Source organism: Hypanus sabinus, chromosome 8 (genome assembly GCF_030144855.1).
Source record: "Hypanus sabinus isolate sHypSab1 chromosome 8, sHypSab1.hap1, whole genome shotgun sequence".
NCBI lineage: Eukaryota > Metazoa > Chordata > Chondrichthyes > Myliobatiformes > Dasyatidae > Hypanus > Hypanus sabinus.
In genome coordinates, this window is record NC_082713.1 from 39,823,584 (window position 1) to 39,843,724 (window position 20,141).

The window sequence follows — 20,141 nt, forward strand, 5'->3', positions numbered from 1 at the left end:
GGAACGTCAGTATAGTATTGACGGAACTGACTCTGTTACTGTGGATGGAATGTCACTATAGTATGGAGGGAACTGTCCGTGTGATTGGGGATTGAATGTCAGTATAGTATTGAGAGAAGTGACTGTGAGACTGGGTATGGACCGTCAGTATAGTATTCAGTGAACTGACTGTGTGATTTCGGAAGGAATGTCAGTATAGTATTCAGGGAAGTGAATGTGTGAGTGGGGACTGAACGTCAGTATAGTATTGATGGAACCGACTGTGTGATTGGGGATGGAACGTCAGCATACTATTGAGGGAACTGAATGCGAGACTGGGGATGGACCATCAGTATAGTATTCAGTGAACTGACTGTGTCATTTCGGAAGGAATGTCAGTATAGTATTCAGGGGTGTGACTGTGAGTGCAGACGGAACGTCAGTATAGTATTGATGGAACCGACTGTGTGATTGGGGATGGAACGTCAGTAAAGTATTGATGGAACTGACTGTGTGATTGGGGATGGAACGTCAGTATAGTTTTGAGGGAACCGGCTGTGTGATTGTGGATGGAATGTCCGTACATTATTGAGGAAACTGACAATGTGATTAGGGATGGAACGTCAGTATAGTATTGAGGGAACGGGCTGTGTGATTGTGGATAGAGTGTCCGTACATTATTGAGGAAACTGACAATGTGATTAGGGATGGAACGTCAGTATAGTATTGAGGGAACTGACAGTGTGATGAGGATGAAACTTTAGTATAGTATGGAGGGAACTGACTGTGTGATTGGGGATTGAACGTCAGTATACAATTGAGTGAACAGACTGTGTGATTGCGGAAGGAATGTCAGTATAGTATTGATGGAACCGACTGTGTGATTGGGGATGGAACGTCAGCATACTATTGAGGGAACTGAATGCGAGACTGGGGATGGAACATCAGTATAGTATTCAGTGAACTGACTGTGTCATTTCGGAAGGAATGTCAGTATAGTATTCAGGGGTGTGACTGTGAGTGCAGACGGATCGTCAGTATAGTATTGATGGAACCGAATGTGTGATTGGGGATGGAACGTCAGTAAAGTATTGATGGAACTGACTGTGTGATTGGGGATGGAACGTCAGTATAGTATTGAGGGAACGGGCTGTGTGATTGTGGATGGAACGTCAGTACAGTATTGATGGAACTGACTGTGTCACTGGGGACGAAAAGTCAATATAGTATTGAGGGAACTGACTTTGTGATTAGGGATGGAACATCCGCATACTATTGAGGGAACTGGATGTGTGACTGGGGATGGAACGTCCGTATACTATTGAGGGAACTGAATGTGTGACTGGGGATGGAACGCCAGTATAGTATTGACGGAACTGACTCTGTTACTGTGGATGGAATGTCACTATAGTATGGAGGGAACTGACTTTGTGACTGGGGATGGAACGTCAGTATATTATTGAGGGAACTGAATGTGAGACTGGGTATGGACCGTCAGTATAGTATTCAGTGAACTGACTGTGTGATTTCGGAAGGAATGTCAGTATAGTATTCAGGGAAGTGAATGTGTGAGTGGGGACGGAACGTCAGTATAGTATTGATGGAACCGACTGTGTGATTGGGGATGGAACGTCAGTAAAGTATTGATGGAACTGACTGTGTGATTGGGGATGGAACGTCAGTATAGTATTGAGGGAACGGGCTGTGTGATTGTGGATGGAACGTCAGTACAGTATTGATGGAACTGACTGTGTCACTGGGGACGAAAAGTCAATATAGTATTGAGGAAACTGACAATGTGATTAGGGATGGAACGTCAGTATAGTATTGAGGGAACTGACAGTGTGATGAGGATGAAACGTTAGTATAGTATTGAGGGAACTGACTGGGTGACTGGGGATGGAATGTCAGTATCGTATTGAGCGAACTGAGTGTGTGACTGGGGATGGAACGTCAGTATAGTATTGAGGGAACTGAGTGTGTGACTGGGGATGGAACGTCAGTATAGTATTGAGGGAACTGAGTGTGTGACTGGGGATGGAATGTCAGTATCGTATTGAGCGAACTGAGTGTGTGACTGGGGATGGAATGTCAGTATCGTATTGAGCGAACTGAGTGTGTAACTGGGGATGGACTGTCAGTAAAGTCTTTACGAATCTGACTGGGTGATTGAGAATGGAGCTTCAGGATAGGTTTCAAGGAACTGACTCTGCGACTGGGGATGGAACGTCAGTATTGTATTGACGGAACTGACTGTGGGATTGGGGATGGAACGTCCGTTTACTATTCAGGGAACTGAATGTGTGACTGGGGATGGAACATCAGTATAGTATTGACGGAACTGACTCTGTTACTGTGGATGGAATGTCACTATAGTATTGAGGGAACTGACTTTGTGACTGGGGATGGAACGTCAGTATATTATTGAGGGAACTGAATGTGAGACTGGGTATGGACCGTCAGTATAGTATTCAGAGAACTGACTGTGTGATTTCGGAAGGAATGTCAGTATAGTATTCAGGGAAGTGAATGTGTGAGTGGGGACGGAACGTCAGTATAGTATTGATGGAACCGACTGTGTGATTGGGGATGGAACGTCAGTAAAGTATTGATGGAACTGACTGTGTGAATGGGGATGGAACGTCAGTATAGTATTGAGGGAATGGGCTGTGTGATTGTGGATGGAATGTCTGTACATTATTGAGGAAACTGACAATGTGATTAGGGATGGAACGTCAGTATAGTATTGAGGGAACGGGCTGTGTGATTGTGGATGGAATGCCTGTACATTATTGAGGAAACTGACAATGTGATTAGGGATGGAACGTCAGTATAGTATTGAGGGAACGGGCTGTGTGATTGTGGATGGAATGTCTGTACATTATTGAGGAAACTGACAATGTGATTAGGGATGGAACGTCAGTATAGTATTGAGGGAACGGGCTGTGTGATTGTGGATGGAATGCCTGTACATTATTGAGGAAACTGACAATGTGATTAGGGATGGAATGTCAGTATAGTATTGAGGGAACGGGCTGTGTGATTGTGGATGGAATGTCTGTACATTATTGAGGAAACTGACAATGTGATTAGGGATGGAACGTCAGTATAGTATTGAGGGAACTGACAGTGTGATGAGGATGAAACTTTAGTATAGTATGGAGGGAACTGACTGTGTGATTGGGGATTGAACGTCAGTATACAATTGAGTGAACAGACTGTGTGATTGCGGAAGGAATGTCATTATAGTATTCAGGGAACTGTGTGTGATTGGGAATGGAAATTCAGTATAGTATTGAGGGAACGGGCTGTGTGATTGTGGATGGAATGTCCGTACATTATTGAGGAAACTGACAATGTGATTAGGGATGGAACGTCAGTATAGTATTGAGGGAACGGGCTGTGTGATTGTGGATGGAATGCCTGTACATTATTGAGGAAACTGACAATGTGATTAGGGATGGAACGTCAGTATAGTATTGAGGGAACGGGCTGTGTGATTGTGGATGGAATGTCTGTACATTATTGAGGAAACTGACAATGTGATTAGGGATGGAACGTCAGTATAGTATTGAGGGAACTGACAGTGTGATGAGGATGAAACTTTAGTATAGTATGGAGGGAACTGACTGTGTGATTGGGGATTGAACGTCAGTATACAATTGAGTGAACAGACTGTGTGATTGCGGAAGGAATGTCATTATAGTATTCAGGGAACTGTGTGTGATTGGGAATGGAAATTCAGTATAGTATTGAGGGAACGGGCTGTGTGATTGTGGATGGAATGTCCGTACATTATTGAGGGAACTGACAATGTGATTAGGGATGGAAAGTAAGTATAGTATTCAGGGAACTGACTGAGTGATAGGTGATGGAATTTCAGGATAATATTGAGGGAACTGACTGTGTCACTGGGTACGGAACGTCACTATATTATTGAGGGAACTGAGTGTGTGACTGGGGATGGAATGTCAGTATCGTATTGAGCGAACTGAGTGTGTGACTGGGGATGGAACGTCAGTATAGTATTGAGGGAACTGACTGTGTAACTGGGGATGGACTGTCAGTAAAGTCTTTACGAATCTGACTGGGTGATTGAGGATGGAGCTTCAGGATAGTATTCAAGGAACTGACTCTGCGACTGGGGATGGAACGTCAGTATTGTATTGACGGAACTGACTGTGTGAGTGGGGATGGAACGCCCATTTAGTATTGAGGGAACTGACTGTGTGACTGCGGATGGAACGTCAATATCGTATTCAGGGAATTCACTTTGTGATTAGGGATGGAACGTCTGTATACTATTGAGGGAACTGAATGCGTGACTCGGTATGGAACGTCCGTATACTATTCAGGGAACTGAATGTGTGACTGGGGATGGAACGTCAGTATAGTATTGACGGAACTGACTCTGTTACTGTGGATGGAATGTCACTATAGTATGGAGGGAACTGTCCGTGTGATTGGGGATTGAATGTCAGTATAGTATTGAGAGAAGTGACTGTGAGACTGGGTATGGACCGTCAGTATAGTATTCAGTGAACTGACTGTGTAATTTCGGAAGGAATGTCAGTATAGTATTCAGGGAAGTGAATGTGTGAGTGGGGACGGAACGTCAGTATAGTATTGATGGAACCGACTGTGTGATTGGGGATGGAACGTCAGCATACTATTGAGGGAACTGAATGCGAGACTGGGGATGGACCATCAGTATAGTATTCAGTGAACTGACTGTGTCATTTCGGAAGGAATGTCAGTATAGTATTCAGGGGTGTGACTGTGAGTGCAGACGGAACGTCAGTATAGTATTGATGGAACCGACTGTGCGATTGGGGGTGGAACGTCAGTAAAGTATTGATGGAACTGACTGTGTGATTGGGGATGGAACGTCAGTATAGTTTTGAGGGAACGGGCTGTGTGATTGTGGATGGAATGTCCGTACATTATTGAGGAAACTGACAATGTGATTAGGGATGGAACGTCAGTATAGTATTGAGGGAACGGGCTGTGTGATTGTGGATAGAGTGTCCATACATTATTGAGGAAACTGACAATGTGATTAGGGATGGAACGTCAGTATAGTATGGAGGGAACTGACTGTGTGATTGGGGATTGAACGTCAGTATACAATTGAGTGAACAGACTGTGTGATTGCGGAAGGAATGTCATTATAGTATTCAGGGAACTGTGTGTGATTGGGAATGGAACTTCAGTATAGTATTGAGGGAACTGACTGTGTGATTAAGGATGGAACGTCTGTATAGTATTGAGGGAACGGGCTGTGTGATTGTGGATGGAATGTCCGTACATTATTGAGGGAACTGACAATGTGATTAGGGATGGAAAGTAAGTATAGTATTCAGGGAACTGACTGAGTGATAGGGGATGGAATTTCAGGATAATATTGAGGGAACTGACTGTGTCACTGGGTATGGAACGTCAATGTAGTATTGTGGGAACTGACTGTGGGATTTGGAATAGAATGTCCGTATAGTCTGGAGGAAACCGACTGTGTCACTGAGGATGGCACGTCACTATATTATTGAGGGAACTGACTGGGTGACTGGGGATGGAATGTCAGTATCGTATTGAGCGAACTGAGTGTGTGACTGGGGATGGAACGTCAGTATCCTATTGAGGGGACTGACTGTCTGACTGGGGATGGACCGACAGTATAGTGTTTAAGAATCTGACTGTGTGATTGAGGATGGAGCTTCAGGATAGTATTCAGGGAACTGACTCTGTGATTGGGGTTGGAACGTCAGTATTTTATTGACGGTACTGACTGTGGGATTGTGGATGGAATGTCAGTATAGTATTGAGGGAACTGGCTGTGTGACTGGGGATGGAACGTCAGTATAGTATTGAGGGTACTGACTGTGTGATTGGGGATGGAACGTCAGTACACTATTGATGGAACTGACTGTGTCACTGGGGACAAAACGTCAATATAGTATTGAGGGAACTGACTTTGTGATTAGGGATGGAACATCCGTATACTATTAAGGGAACTGAATGTGTGACTAGGGATGGAACGCCAGTATAGTATTGCCGTAACTGACTCTGTTACTGTGGATGGAATGTCACTATAGTATGGAGGGAACTGTCCGTGTGATTGGGGATTGAATGTCAGTATACTATTGAGTGAACTGACTGTGTGATTGCAGACGGAATGTCAGTATAGCATTCAGGGAACTGTGTTTGACTGTGAATGGAACATCAGTATACTATTGAGGGAACCGACTGTGTGATTGGCGATGGAACGTCAGTACATTATTGAGGGAACCGACTGTGGGACAAGGGATGGAACGTCAGTATAGTATTGAGGGAACTGACTGTGTGACTGGGGATGGAATGTCAGTATTGTACTGTGGGAACTGACTGCGTCACTGGGGATGGACACACAGTATAGTGTTGAGGAATCTGACTGTGTGATTGAGGATGGAGCTTCAGGATAGTATTGAGGGAACTGACTCTGTGACTGCGGATGGAACGTCAGTATAGTATTGAGGGAACTGACTTTGTGACTGGGGATGGAACGTCAGTATATTATTGAGGGAACTGAATGTGAGACTGGGTATGGACCGTCAGTATAGTATTCAGTGAACTGACTGTGTGATTTCGGAAGGAATGTCAGTATAGTATTCAGGGAAGTGAATGTGTGAGTGGGGATGGAACGTCAGTATAGTATTGATGGAACCGACTGTGTGATTGGGGATGGAACGTCAGTAAAGTATTGAGGGAACAGAATGCGAGACTGGGGATGGAACATCAGTATAGTATTCAGTGAACTGACTGTGTGATTTCGGAAGGAATGTCAGTATAGTATTCAGGGAAGTGAATGTGTGAGTGGGGATGGAACGTCAGTATAGTATTGATGGAACCGACTATGTGATTGGGGATGGAACGTCAGTAAAGTATTGATGGAACTGACTGTGTGATTGGGGATGGAACGTCGGTATAGTATTGAGGGAACGGGCTGTGTGATTGTGGATGGAACGTCAGTACAGTATTGATGGAACTGACTGTGTCACTGGGGACGAAAAGTCAATATAGTATTGAGGGAACTGACTTTGTGATTGGGGATGGAACGTCTGAATAGTATTGAGGGAACGGGCTGCGTGATTGTGGATGGAGTGTCCGTACATTATTGAGGAAACTGACAATGTGATTAGGGATGGAACGTCAGTATTGTATTCAGGGAACTGACTGTGTGATAGCGGATGGAATTTCAGGATAGTATTGAGGGAACTGACTGTGTCACTGGGGATGGAACGTCAGTACAGTATTGATGGAACTGACTGTGTCACTGGGGACAAAACGTCAATATAGTATTGAGGGAACTGACTTTGTGATTAGGGATGGAACATCCATATACTATTGAGGGAACTGATTGTGTGACTGGGAATGGAACGTCCATATACTATTAAGGGAACTGAATGTGTGACTAGGGATGGAACGCCAGTATAGTATTGCCGTAACTGACTCTGTTACTGTGGATGGAATGTCACTATAGTATGGAGGGAACTGTCCATGTGATTGGGGATTGAATGTCAGTATACTATTGAGTGAACTGACTGTGTGATTGCAGACGGAATGTCAGTATAGCATTCAGGGAACTGTGTTTGACTGTGAATGGAACATCAGTATACTATTGAGGGAACCGACTGTGTGATTGGCGATGGAACGTCAGTAAAGTATTGAGGGAACAGAATGCGAGACTGGGGATGGAACATCAGTATAGTATTCAGTGAACTGACTGTGTGATTTCGGAAGGAATGTCAGTATAGTATTCAGGGAAGTGAATGTGTGAGTGGGGATGGAACGTCAGTATAGTATTGATGGAACCGACTGTGTGATTGGGGATGGAACGTCAGTAAAGTATTGAGGGAACAGAATGCGAGACTGGGGATGGAACATCAGTATAGTATTCAGTGAACTGACTGTGTGATTTCGGAAGGAATGTCAGTATAGTATTCAGGGATGTGACTGTGAGTGGGGACGGAACGTCAGTATAGTATTGATGGAACCGACTATGTGATTGGGGATGGAACGTCAGTAAAGTATTGATGGAACTGACTGTGTGATTGGGGATGGAACGTCGGTATAGTATTGAGGGAACGGGCTGTGTGATTGTGGATGGAACGTCAGTACAGTATTGATGGAACTGACTGTGTCACTGGGGACGAAAAGTCAATATAGTATTGAGGGAACTGACTTTGTGATTGGGGATGGAACGTCTGAATAGTATTGAGGGAACGGGCTGCGTGATTGTGGATGGAGTGTCCGTACATTATTGAGGAAACTGACAATGTGATTAGGGATGGAACGTCAGTATTGTATTCAGGGAACTGACTGTGTGATAGCGGATGGAATTTCAGGATAGTATTGAGGGAACTGACTGTGTCACTCGGGATGGAACGTCAGAATAGTTTTGAGGGAACTGACTGTGTGACTGTGGATGGAACGTCAGTATAGTATTGAGGAATGCGACTGTGTCACTCGGGATGGAACGTCAGTTTAGTATTGAGGGAACCGACTGTGTGACTGGGTATGGAATGACAGTATCCTATTGAGGGAACTGACTGTGTGACTGGGGATGGACTGTCAGTATAGTGTTTATGAATCTGACTGGGTGATTGAGGATGGAGCTTCAGGATAGTATTCAAGGAACTGACTCTGCGACTAGGGATGGAACGTCAGTATTGTATTCACGGAACTGATTGTGGGATTGGGGATGGAACGCCCGTTTAGTATTGAGGGAGCTGACAATGTGACTGGGGATGGAACGTCAGTACAGTATTGAGGGAACTGACTGTGTCACTGGGGACGGAACGTCAATATCGTATTCAGGGAACGGACTTTGTGATTAGGGATGGAACGTCCGTATACTATTGAGGGAACTGAATGTGTGACTGGGGATGGAACGTCAGTATAGTATTGACGGAACTGACTCTGTTACTGTGGATGGAATGTCACTATAGTATGGAGGGAATTGTCCGTGTGATTGGAGATTGAATGTCAGTATAGTATTGAGGGAAGTGACTGTGTGACTGGGGATGGAACGTCAGTATAGTATTGAGGGAACTGACTGTGTCACTGGGTATGGAACGTCAATATAGTATTGTTCGAACTGACTGAGTGACTGGGAATGGAATGTCCATATAGTATTGAGGGAACCGACTGTGTCATTGGGGAAGGAACGTCAGTATAGTATTGACGGAACTGACTCTGTAACTGTGGATGGAACGTCACTATAGTATGGAGGAACTGTCCATGTGATTGGGGCTTGAATGTCAGTATACTATTGAGTGAACTGACTGTGTGATTGCAGACGGAATGTCAGTATAGCATTCAGGGAAATGTGTTTGACTGTGAATGGAACGTCAGTATACTATTGAGGGAACCGACTGTGGGACAAGGGATGGAACGTCAGTATCGTATTGAGGGAACTGACTGTGTCACTGGATATGGAACGTCAATATAGTATTGTGCGAACTGACTGTGTGACTGGAGATGGAACGTCAGTATACTATTGAGGGAACCGACTGTGTGACTGGGAATGGAACGTCAGTATCGTATTGAGGGAACTGACAGTGTGATTGTGGATGGAACGTCAGTATCATATTGATGGAACCGACTGTGTGACTGGGGATGGAACGTCAGTATAGTATTGATGGAGCTGACTGTGTGACTGGGGATGGAACGTCAGTATAGTATTGATGGAACCGACTGTGTGACTGGGGATGGAGCGTCAATATAGTATTCTGGGAACTGACTGAGTGACTTTGAATGGAATGTCCGTATAGTATTGACGGAACTGACTGGGTGACTGGGGATGGAATGTCAGTATTGTATTGAGCGAACTGAGTGTGTGACTGGGGATGGAGCGTCAATATAGTATTGAGGGAACCAACTGTGTGACGAGGTATGGAACGTCAGTATCCTATTGAGGGGATTGACTGTGTGACTGGGGATGGACCATCAGTAGAGTGTTTAAGAATCTGACTGTGTGATTGAGGATGGAGCTTCAGGATAGTATTGAGGGAACTGACTGTGTGATTGGGGATTGAACGTCAGTATACTATTGAGTGAACTGACTGTGTGTTTGCGGAAGGAATGTCAGTATAGTATTCAGGGAACTGTGTGTGATTGGGAATGGAACGTCAGTATAGTATTGAGGGAACTCACTGTGTGACTGGGGATGGAAGTTCAGTATAGTATTGAGGGAACTGACTGTGTCACTGGGTATGGAACGTCAGTATATTATTGAGGGAAGTGACTGTGTGACTGGGTATGGAACGTCAGTATAGTATTGAGGGAACCGACTGTGTCACTCGGGATGGAATGTCAGTATAGTATTGATGGGGCTGACTGTGTGACTGGGGATGGAACGTCAGTATAGTATTGATGGAACTGACTGTTTGACTTGGGATCGAACGTCAGTATAGTATTGAGGGAACTAACTGTCTGATTTGGGATGGAACATCAGTATAGTATTGAGGGAACTGACTGTGTGACTGGGGATAGAACATCAGTATCATTTTGAGGGAACTGCCTGTGTGATGGGGATGGAACGTTAGTACATTATGGAGGGAACTGACTGTGTGATTGGGGATTGAACGTCAGTATAGTATTCAGGGAACTGTGTGTGATTGGGAATGGAATGTCAGTATAGTATTGAGGGAACTCACTGTGTGACTGGGGATGGAAGTTCAGTACATTATTGAGGGAAGTGACTGTGTGACTGGGGATGGAACGTCAGTATAGTATTGAGGGAACACTGTTTGACTTGGGATATATCGTCAGTATAGTATTGAGGGAATTGACTGTGCGTTTGGAGGCTTTATTTTTCTAAGGATACGTTAAATTGAGACACTTTTTGTCCTTTTTATTGGACATAAAAGATTCTATAGTTCGTCCATTGAATGGTTGCCAACTATAACAGACTTCTATATTTGTGTGATGTAGATGGCAACAGTCAAAATGGTGCCAACGAATTATGATTCCTGGGATGATGTCTACCAAATAATCCACTTTTGTCTATTTATTTTACCTGTTTTTATCTTGTATGTGCTTCTGGAGCAGTTGGTCCTTGTGATTTTCAGTTTGGAGATTGATTGTGAACTTGCACTCTGCTGTCTCAAAAAATTCCACGGGACGATCTCAGGCCTCGAGGCAGAGCTTAGAGAAGAGGCATGAGTGCATGATCAACGCCATTTCATTGCTTAAAGCATCCATTAATCGCCGATTAAGGCATTGAAGAAGATGGAAGCATCAAAGCGAATGGGAAATACTAAGGAGTATGCAGCGCCCACTCCCTGCCCCTCACCGTGCTGTGACAAATGTACGCCACACAAGGTGTCTGTGGTGACTACCTGTTACTCTCTGCTGCCAGATAAGATGTGTGTCTGTGATGTCCTATCTTCCTTGCTGTTCTGCCTCCGTATTTGATTGGTCTATCTCTCTCGAGGATGTCGGAAGATTTTGCCACAGTCCTTCAATATATGGATTGGACTGGATTCTTTTCAGTTTCGTGTCTCTTATATAGTCTACTTTTGTTCATCTTTTCTTGCTGTGATTTAATTTGACGCATTTTGTTGTTTTTTTTGTGCGGGGGGGGTTGCGTTTGCTGTTCTTGCAGCTTTGTCAGTTTGTTTTTCTGTGTGGTGGATTTGTTGCTGCTGCACAATATTAAAATTTCTTCTCGTGCTGGGTGAGGATGCTGATCGTATTGCCATTCTTTTCTGTCATTTATTAGTTTTTTCTGCGGGGAGTAGAAGTGGAGGGGTTTTGAAAATTTCCTTTGAACAACTCCATCCTTTTCTTTGTTTCCTGGCTATCTGGAGAAGATAAATCTCAGAGTTGCATACTGCATATATACTTTGGTTATAAAATAATCCTTTAAGCATTTGAACCTTTGGTATTCTGAATGCCTGCAACACAGCCTGGTATGGAAACACCTATGTCCTTGAATAGAAAATCCTACAAAAATTGAAGGATACATCCCTGTCCATCATTGGTAAAGTCCTCCCCACCGTTGTGGACATTTACATGGAGTGCTGTTGATGGAAAGCAGCATCCATCATCAGGGGTCCCCACCACCCAGGACATCTTCTGTTCCCACTATTGCCAACAGGAAGAAGGTACAGGAGCCTTAGGAGTCATACTACCAGGTTCAGGAATAATTGTTATCCTCAACCATCAGGGTCTTGAACTAGATGGGATAATTTCACTTAACTTCACTTGCCCCATCATTGAAATGTTCCTATAATCTAAGTACTCACTTTCAAGAACTCTTCATCTCATGTTCTCCTTATTTATCTATCTATTTATTTATTTATCTGTTTGTTTGTTTGTTTATTTATTTATGAATTTGCACAGTTTGTTGCTTTTCCTCATTGGTTGAGTTTCCAAGTTGGTACGTTCTTTCATTCACTCTCTTATAGTTATTATTTAATGATGGATTTATTAAGTTTGTCCATGAGGAAATTAATCCCAGAGTTGTAAATAGTGATATAAATGTATTTTAACCATAAATTCACTTCGAACTGTAAAAATAGATTTGAACTGGTCACTTGTGCACAAATAGGTTGCAACATCCATGCATTATGGCCGCAAATACATTTTAGAAGTAATGACTGTGCAGTGTTTTGGGTGATTTTGGGCTGTAGAAGTCTCTACATAAGTGCAACTTCTTTCATTTTCTTATTCCTTGCAAACTAAGTGAAGCCCTGCAAAATGGGCCTTCGGCCTTAGAATGGAAAAAATACCAAAAGTTATACATTAAAACTTGATTATTCCATACCTATTTGTGAGTTTATCTTCAGGACTCAATTATTAAAATACCAAAGAATATAACAACATGAATCTAGTTCAACTCAACTTTTTCCTTTTTCTGTGGAACAAGTACTTAATCAGTCCAAGTAAATTTTCAATAGAGTTCACTGCAATTTTGATAAAATGTTAACTGTTTCATTCTTCACTGATGCTCCCTGAACCCCCATTGTAGCTCCAGCATTTTCTATTATTATTTCAGTTCTGTTTTGCTTTACAAATTGAATTAAGGATATTTGAAAAAATTGTAGAAGTAAAATGCATGTTAAGCTTAGAATTAAGTGAAAGCATTGCTATTTCACAACCAACTGTAAAATATTATGACAATGATGAATTTAGCAAAAATAGTGAAGCAGCACTCTGCAGTTGGCAGTCCATGTCATAATAGTTAGTTTCTGCTATCTGCCAATAGCAGTGAATTCATGACTTCCTCTTCTAGCAGAAGAGAGTTTCAACAAAAAGGGATGTGTGTTGGACTGTTGATATTGATAGCTATATTTGGAAGTCATGTTGGAAAGTTGGGTAATGCAAAATACAGTTTTCTTTCCCCTTCTCACCGCTCTATGTTAAAAAGAATTTTCAAAGAGAAGCCTGAAGCTTTCTGAGCTTTGTTGTAACATGAATAACCCACAAGTTCACCCACTCTTGGTTTTCAGATTAATCCAAGAGGATGCCAGGCTTATGTTAGCATCGAGTTTGTGTTTGTTTCAGTAAAGCTTCAAGATATAAGGCTCCTTGTACAAGAATAACAAATGCAGAATAATGAAAAAAGCAGGCCATTTAACCAGGCTGATCTATGGTCTTACAAGCCTCCAAATGCTCCTGTTTACCTGCCTATCCTTCTTTTACTTGCTCTCTAGTGTTGAACTAACTTCCACTTAAACTTATAAGTGCTATGTGCTTAAACTTGTGGTCATATCTTTGACATTAAGTCCACATTATGGATAAAATTCATATACAATATTTTCACAGAGCTTCCATAGGACTTGCATTGTGATATATGAGTATTGGAATACAAGGCCTGAACCAAGATGCAATCAAAATTGCAGTAATGTACAGGAATGAAGGATATCTGGAAGGTTTTTAGATCTGGATATCCGATAACATTAGCAACATGTAAAAGCCATCTATATAAGGAAAGTAGGAGAACAGGTCATGCCCAAGATAATAAAGAACATAGAAGAGTACAGCACAGGAACAGGCCCTTCAGCCCACACTGTTGTGCCAACCTAACTAAATTAGTAATGTAAAGACCAAATAATCAAATCCCTTCTGCCTACACAATACCTACTTCCACACACCTTAGAACTGTGCCCTCCTGTGCTAGCCATTTCAGCCCTGGGAAAAAGCCTGACTATCCACACGATCAATACCTCTCATTATCTTGTACACCTCTATCAGGTCACCACTCATCCTCTGTCACTCCAAGGAAAAAAGGCCAAGTTCACTCAACCTATTCTCAAAAGACATGCTCCCCAATCCAGGCAACATCCTTGTAAATCTCCTCTGCACCCTTTCTATAGTTTCCACATCCTTCTTGTAGTGAGGTGACCAAAACTGAGCACAGTACTCCAAGTGTGGTCTGAGCAGGGTTCTATATAGCTCTAACGTTACCTCTCAGCTCTTGAACTCAATCCCATGGTTGATGAAGGCCAATGCACCGTATGCTGTCCTAACCACAGAGTCAACCTGTGCAGCAGCTTTGAGTGTCCTGTGAATACAGACCTCAAGATCCCTCTGATCCTCCACACTGCCAAGAGTCTTACTATTAATACTATATTCTGCCATCATATTTGACTTACCAGAATGAACCTCACACTTACCTGGATTGAACTCCATCTGCCACTTCTCAGCCCAGTTTTGCATCCTCTCGATGTCCCACTGTAACCTCTGACCGCCCTCCACACTATCCACAACACCTCCAACCTTTATGTCATCAGCAAACTTATTAACCCATCCCTCCACTTCCTCATCCAGGTCATTTATAAAAATCACCAAGAGAAGTGGTCCCAGAACAGATCCTGAGACACACCACTGGTGACCGACCTCCATGCAGAATATGACCCATCTACAACCACTCTTTGCCTTCTGTGAGCAAGCCAGTTCTGGATCCACAAAGCAAGGTCCCATTGGATTCCATGCCTCCTTATTTTTTCAATAAGCCTTGCATGGGATGCCTTATCAAATGCCTTGCTGAAATCCATATACACCACATCTACTGCTCTACCTTCATTAATCTGTTTAGTCCCATCCTCAAAAAATTTGATCCAGCTCATAAGGCAAGACCTGCCTTTGACAAAGCCATGCTGACTATTCCTAATCATATTATGCCTCTCCAAATGTTCATAAATCCTGCCTCTCAGGATCTTCGCCATCAATTTACCAACCACTGAAGTAAGACTCACTGGTCTTTAATTTCCTGGGCTATCTCTACTCCCTTTCTTGAATAAGGGAACATCTGCAACACTCCAATCCTCTAGAACCTCTCCTGTCCCCACTGATGATGCAAAGATCATTGCCAGACCCTCAGCAATCTCCACCCTCCTCTCCCACAGTAGCCTGGGGTATATTGCATCCAGTCACAGTGACTTATCCAACTTGATGCTTTCCAAAAGTTCCAGCACATCCTCTTTCTTAATGTCTATATGCTCAAGCTTTTCAGTCCACTACAAGTCATCCCTAAAATCGCCAAGGTCCTTTTCCATAGTGAATACTGAAGCAAAATACTCATTAAGTAACTCCACTATCTCCTCCAGTCCCAGACACACTTTTCCACTGTCACACTTGATTGGTCCTATTCCCTCATGTCTTATCCTCTTGCTCTTTACATACTTGTAGAATGCCTTGGGGTTTTCCTTAATCCTGTCCACCAAGACCTTCTCATGGCCCCTTCTGGCTCTCCTAATTTCATTCTTAAGCTCCTCCCTGCTAACCTTATAATTTTCTAGATCTCAATCATTACCAAGTTTTTTGAACTTTTTGTACGCCTTTCTTTTCTTCTTGACTAGACTTTCAACAGCCTTTGTACACCATGGTTCCTGTCTCATTGGAACACACCTATGCAGAACACCACACAAATATCCCCTGAATATTTGCCACATTTCTGCCGTACATTTCCCTGAGAACATCTGTTCCCAATTTATGCTTTTATGTTCCTGCTTGATAACTTCATATTTCCTCTTATTCCTATTAAACACCTTCCTAATGTCTGTTCCTATCCCTCTCCAATGCTATGGTATAGAATTGTGATCATTATCTTCAAAATGCTCTCTCACTAAGAGACCTGACAACCGACCAGGTTCATTTCTCAATACCAGATCAGGTACAGCCTCTCCTCTTGTAGGTTTATCTACATATCATGCCAGGAAACTTCCTGAAAACACCTAACAAACTCCACCCCATCTAAGCTCCTTGCTCTAGGGAGATCCTGTTATTATTGCATTTTTCCAGAATCTGTCTCCCTATCTGCTCCTCGATGTCTCTGTTACTATTGGATGGTCTATAAAAAACACCCAGAAGAGATATTGACCCCTTGTTGTTCCTGACTTCCATCCACAGTGATTCAGTGGACAATCCCTCCATGACTTCCTCCTTTTCTGCAGCCGTGACACTATCTCTGATCAGCAATGCCATGTCCCACCACTTTTGCCTCCTTCCCTGTCCTTTCTGAAACATCTAAAGCCTGGCACTCTCGGTAGCCATTCCTGCCCCTGAACTATCCAAGTCTCTGTAATGGCCACAACATCATAGCTTCAAGTACTGATCCACGCTCTAAGTTCATTCGCTTTGTTCATGATACTCCTTCCATTAAAATAGATACATCTCAAACCATCAGTCTGAGCACATCCCTTCTCTATCACCTGCCTATTCTCCCTCTCACATTGTCTACAAGCTTTCTCGATTTGTGAGCCAACCACCCCTTCCTCCGTCTCTTCAGTTCAGTTCCCACCCTCCAGCAATTCTAGTTTAAACTCACCCCAGTAGCCTTAGCAAACCTCCCTGCTTGGATTTTGGTCCCCCTCGGATTCAAGTGCAACCTGAACTTTTTGTACAGGTCATACCTGACCCAAAAGAGTTCCAATGATTCAGAAATCTGAACCCCTGCCCCCTGCTCCAATTCCTCAGCCACACATTTAGCCACACATCCTCCACCTCACTCTAGTCCTATACTTACTGTCGTGTGGCACAGGCAATAATCCCGAGATTGCTACCTTTGAGGTCCTGCTTCTCAACTTCGTTCCTCACTCCCTGTAGTCTGTTTTCAGTACCTCCTCCCTTTTCCTACCTATGTCGTTGGTAGCAATACGTACCACAACCTCTGGCTGTTCACCTTCCCACTTCAGTATGTTGTGCATGCGATCAGAAACATCTCACCTTGTCTCAACTTGAAACTTATCCCCTCATCTTAAATACATGTCCTTTGTTATTAGACATTTCAACCCTGGGAAAAAGATACTGGCTGTCTACTATGTCTTACAAACATCAATCAGATAGCCCCTCAGTCTCTGCCACACGTGAAAACAACCCAAGATTCTCCAAACTCTCGTTATAGCACATAGCCTCGAATCCAGGCAGCATCTTGTAAGCCTCTTCTGTGGTGTCTCCAAAGTTTGACATCCTGCTTATAATGGGGTGACCAGAACTCTGCAATACCCCTGATGTAGCCTAGCTAGAGTCAATGTATCATCTAATAAGGGCAATCATGCCATATGCCTTTTTTTACCATTCTATCTACCTGTGCAGCCACTTTCAAGGAGCTATGACATGGACATATGATCCCTCTGTACATCACTATTGCTAAGGTCCTGCCGTTAACACATTAGGTCCCTTTACATTTGACCTTCCAAAGTTCAGTACTTCACACTTGGCCAGAGTGAACTCCTTCTGCCACTTCACCCATTTCAGCAGTTGGTCTATATCTCACTATATCTTTTGGCAGGTATTCCACATTATCCACAACACCACCAGTCTTCCAAAAACCAACTAACTCACTGATCTAAGTTTTCATCCAAGTCAATTATGTATCTCACGAACAGCAGAGGTCCCTGCAAGGATCTTTGTGGACCACTATTCGTCACAGTCCTGAAACCAAAATGAATCTCATTTACCACTACCCTCTGGTTTCTGTGGACAATTACAAATTAAAATGGCCAATTCACCATGGATCAGATGCATCTTGATTTTTTGAATAGTCTCCCGTGAGATAGCTTGTCAAACGCCTTACTAAAATCCATGTAGATAACATCAATGTCTTAACCACCTTTGTTAATCACCTCTCCAAAAAGCTCAATCAAGTTAGCAAGGCGCAACTTGCCCCACACAAAGCCATGCTAATTGTCCCTAACTAGGCCATGATTTTCCAAAAGCTCATAACTTCTATTCCCAGTAATTTCCCTTTCGCTGATGCAAGACTCACTGGTCTATAGTTTCCAGGATTATCCTTATTTCCTCCCTTGAATAATGGAATAATATTAGCTTCTCACCAGTCCGCTGGCACCTCACCTGTGGCTGGAGAGGACACAAAGATATTGGTTCAGATCCCAGCATTCCTTTTCTTCCCTTAATAACCTGGAATTTAACCCATCAGGCCTTGGGGAATTATCCACCAATGTTCTTTACAAGACTCAACACTACTTCCTTCTTTATCTTAAAAGTGTTCTAGCATATTAGCATACTCCACACTGATCTCCCTATCCTCAAAGTCCTACTCCTTGGTAAATACTGATACAAAGTATTTATTCAGGACCTCACCCACAACCTTCACCTCCAAGCTCCTTTGCCTTTGAGTGGCTCTATCATCCCTAGTTATCCTCTTCATCTTTATGTTTGAATAAAATGCCTTGGGATTCTCTTTAATCCAACTTGCCAATGACTTTCCAGGGGCCTACTGGCTTTCCTAACTCGCTCCTTGAGTTCTTTACTTCGAGGACATCATTCAATTTTTGTTTCCAAAGTCTTACGTACACTTCCTTTTATCTAATGCTAGTAGCAAAGGCAAGTGTGAAATATGCAGTGACTGGAAAAGATTCAAAAGGGACCAGGTCAAGCAGCATCTGTGGAATGGTTGACATTTCTGGATGAGGCCTTGCATCAAGGACTGAGAGTGTTAGAGGGAAGATAACCACTATAAAGAGCTGAGGGGGAGGCATGAGACGGGGGCTGGTATGTGATGGGTGGAATTAGATAATGAGGGAAATGATAAGCAGATGGAGGAGTCAGGTGGGGTGTGGGAGGGAAGAAGTAGTGTTGAGACAAATTTGTAATGTTTCCACTTCGTACTGTCTCATATCAAGTGCCACTCACTCTAGTCTTTGTTCACTTTTCAACGTATTTCCCAATCTTAAAATGTCTCTTAAAATGCCTCTGTAACTTCTAGTCTCACAACCTTCCAGGATTTAGATGTTCCTCCATTCTTTAGGTTCTTGTGCATCTTTAACTCCATGCCCCATAACATTGGTCTCTGCTCTCTCAGGCCTTTGTGGGCCAAGACTAAGGAACTCCCTACTGAATTTTTTCTGTCTTCCCCTCTGATCTGCTTTAAAATCAACTCCTTTGACCAAGGAGTGAGAAACAAACTGCTTGAGAAACTCAGCAAATCAGGCGGCATCAACGGAGAGAAATGGGCAGTCAATGTTTTTCGTTAAGACCCTTCAAAGCATTGGCTGACCATTCTCTTCTACAGATGCTGACTGACCAGCCTCTTGTATCTTCTTTTTTATCAAGCTTTTAGTCATTCTTCCTAATATTTTTTAATTCATCTCAACTTCAGTCATTACCTAAGTGAGCTTCTGTGGAACATAGAGCACCTTCAAAATAGAGAAAAAACATTAGGTATATAAATGCAAGTTGTGCTTTGTTGTAGGTGTGCCGATCATTAATAACTGTTCGTGCTGAAAAGTGTCAGCTATGTGCAAGGTAATTTGAACTTCGTAAAGGAGGTCAAATAGACTACAGTAATACATTCACTGTTCAAAATTTGAGAAAATGTTCATTATGTTTGAAGAGGCAAAGTGAATAACAAGGATTTAATTTCATATAATGAAGGTGTACAATAGGGTGCCACGGTAGCCCAGCAGTTAGTGTGATACTATCACAGCTCGGAGTGTCGGAGTTCCAAGTTCAACTCTGATGTCATCTATGAGGAGCTTGTATGTTCTCCCCGTGGAACATGTGTATTTCCTCCCACAGTCCAAAGACGTACCAGTTAGTAGGTTAATGGGTGATTGGGAATTATCCGTATTTAGGCTAGGGTTAAATCGAGAGCTGCTGGGCTACACGGCTCGAAAGTGGCAGAAGTGTCTACCTATGCTGTATCTCAATAAATA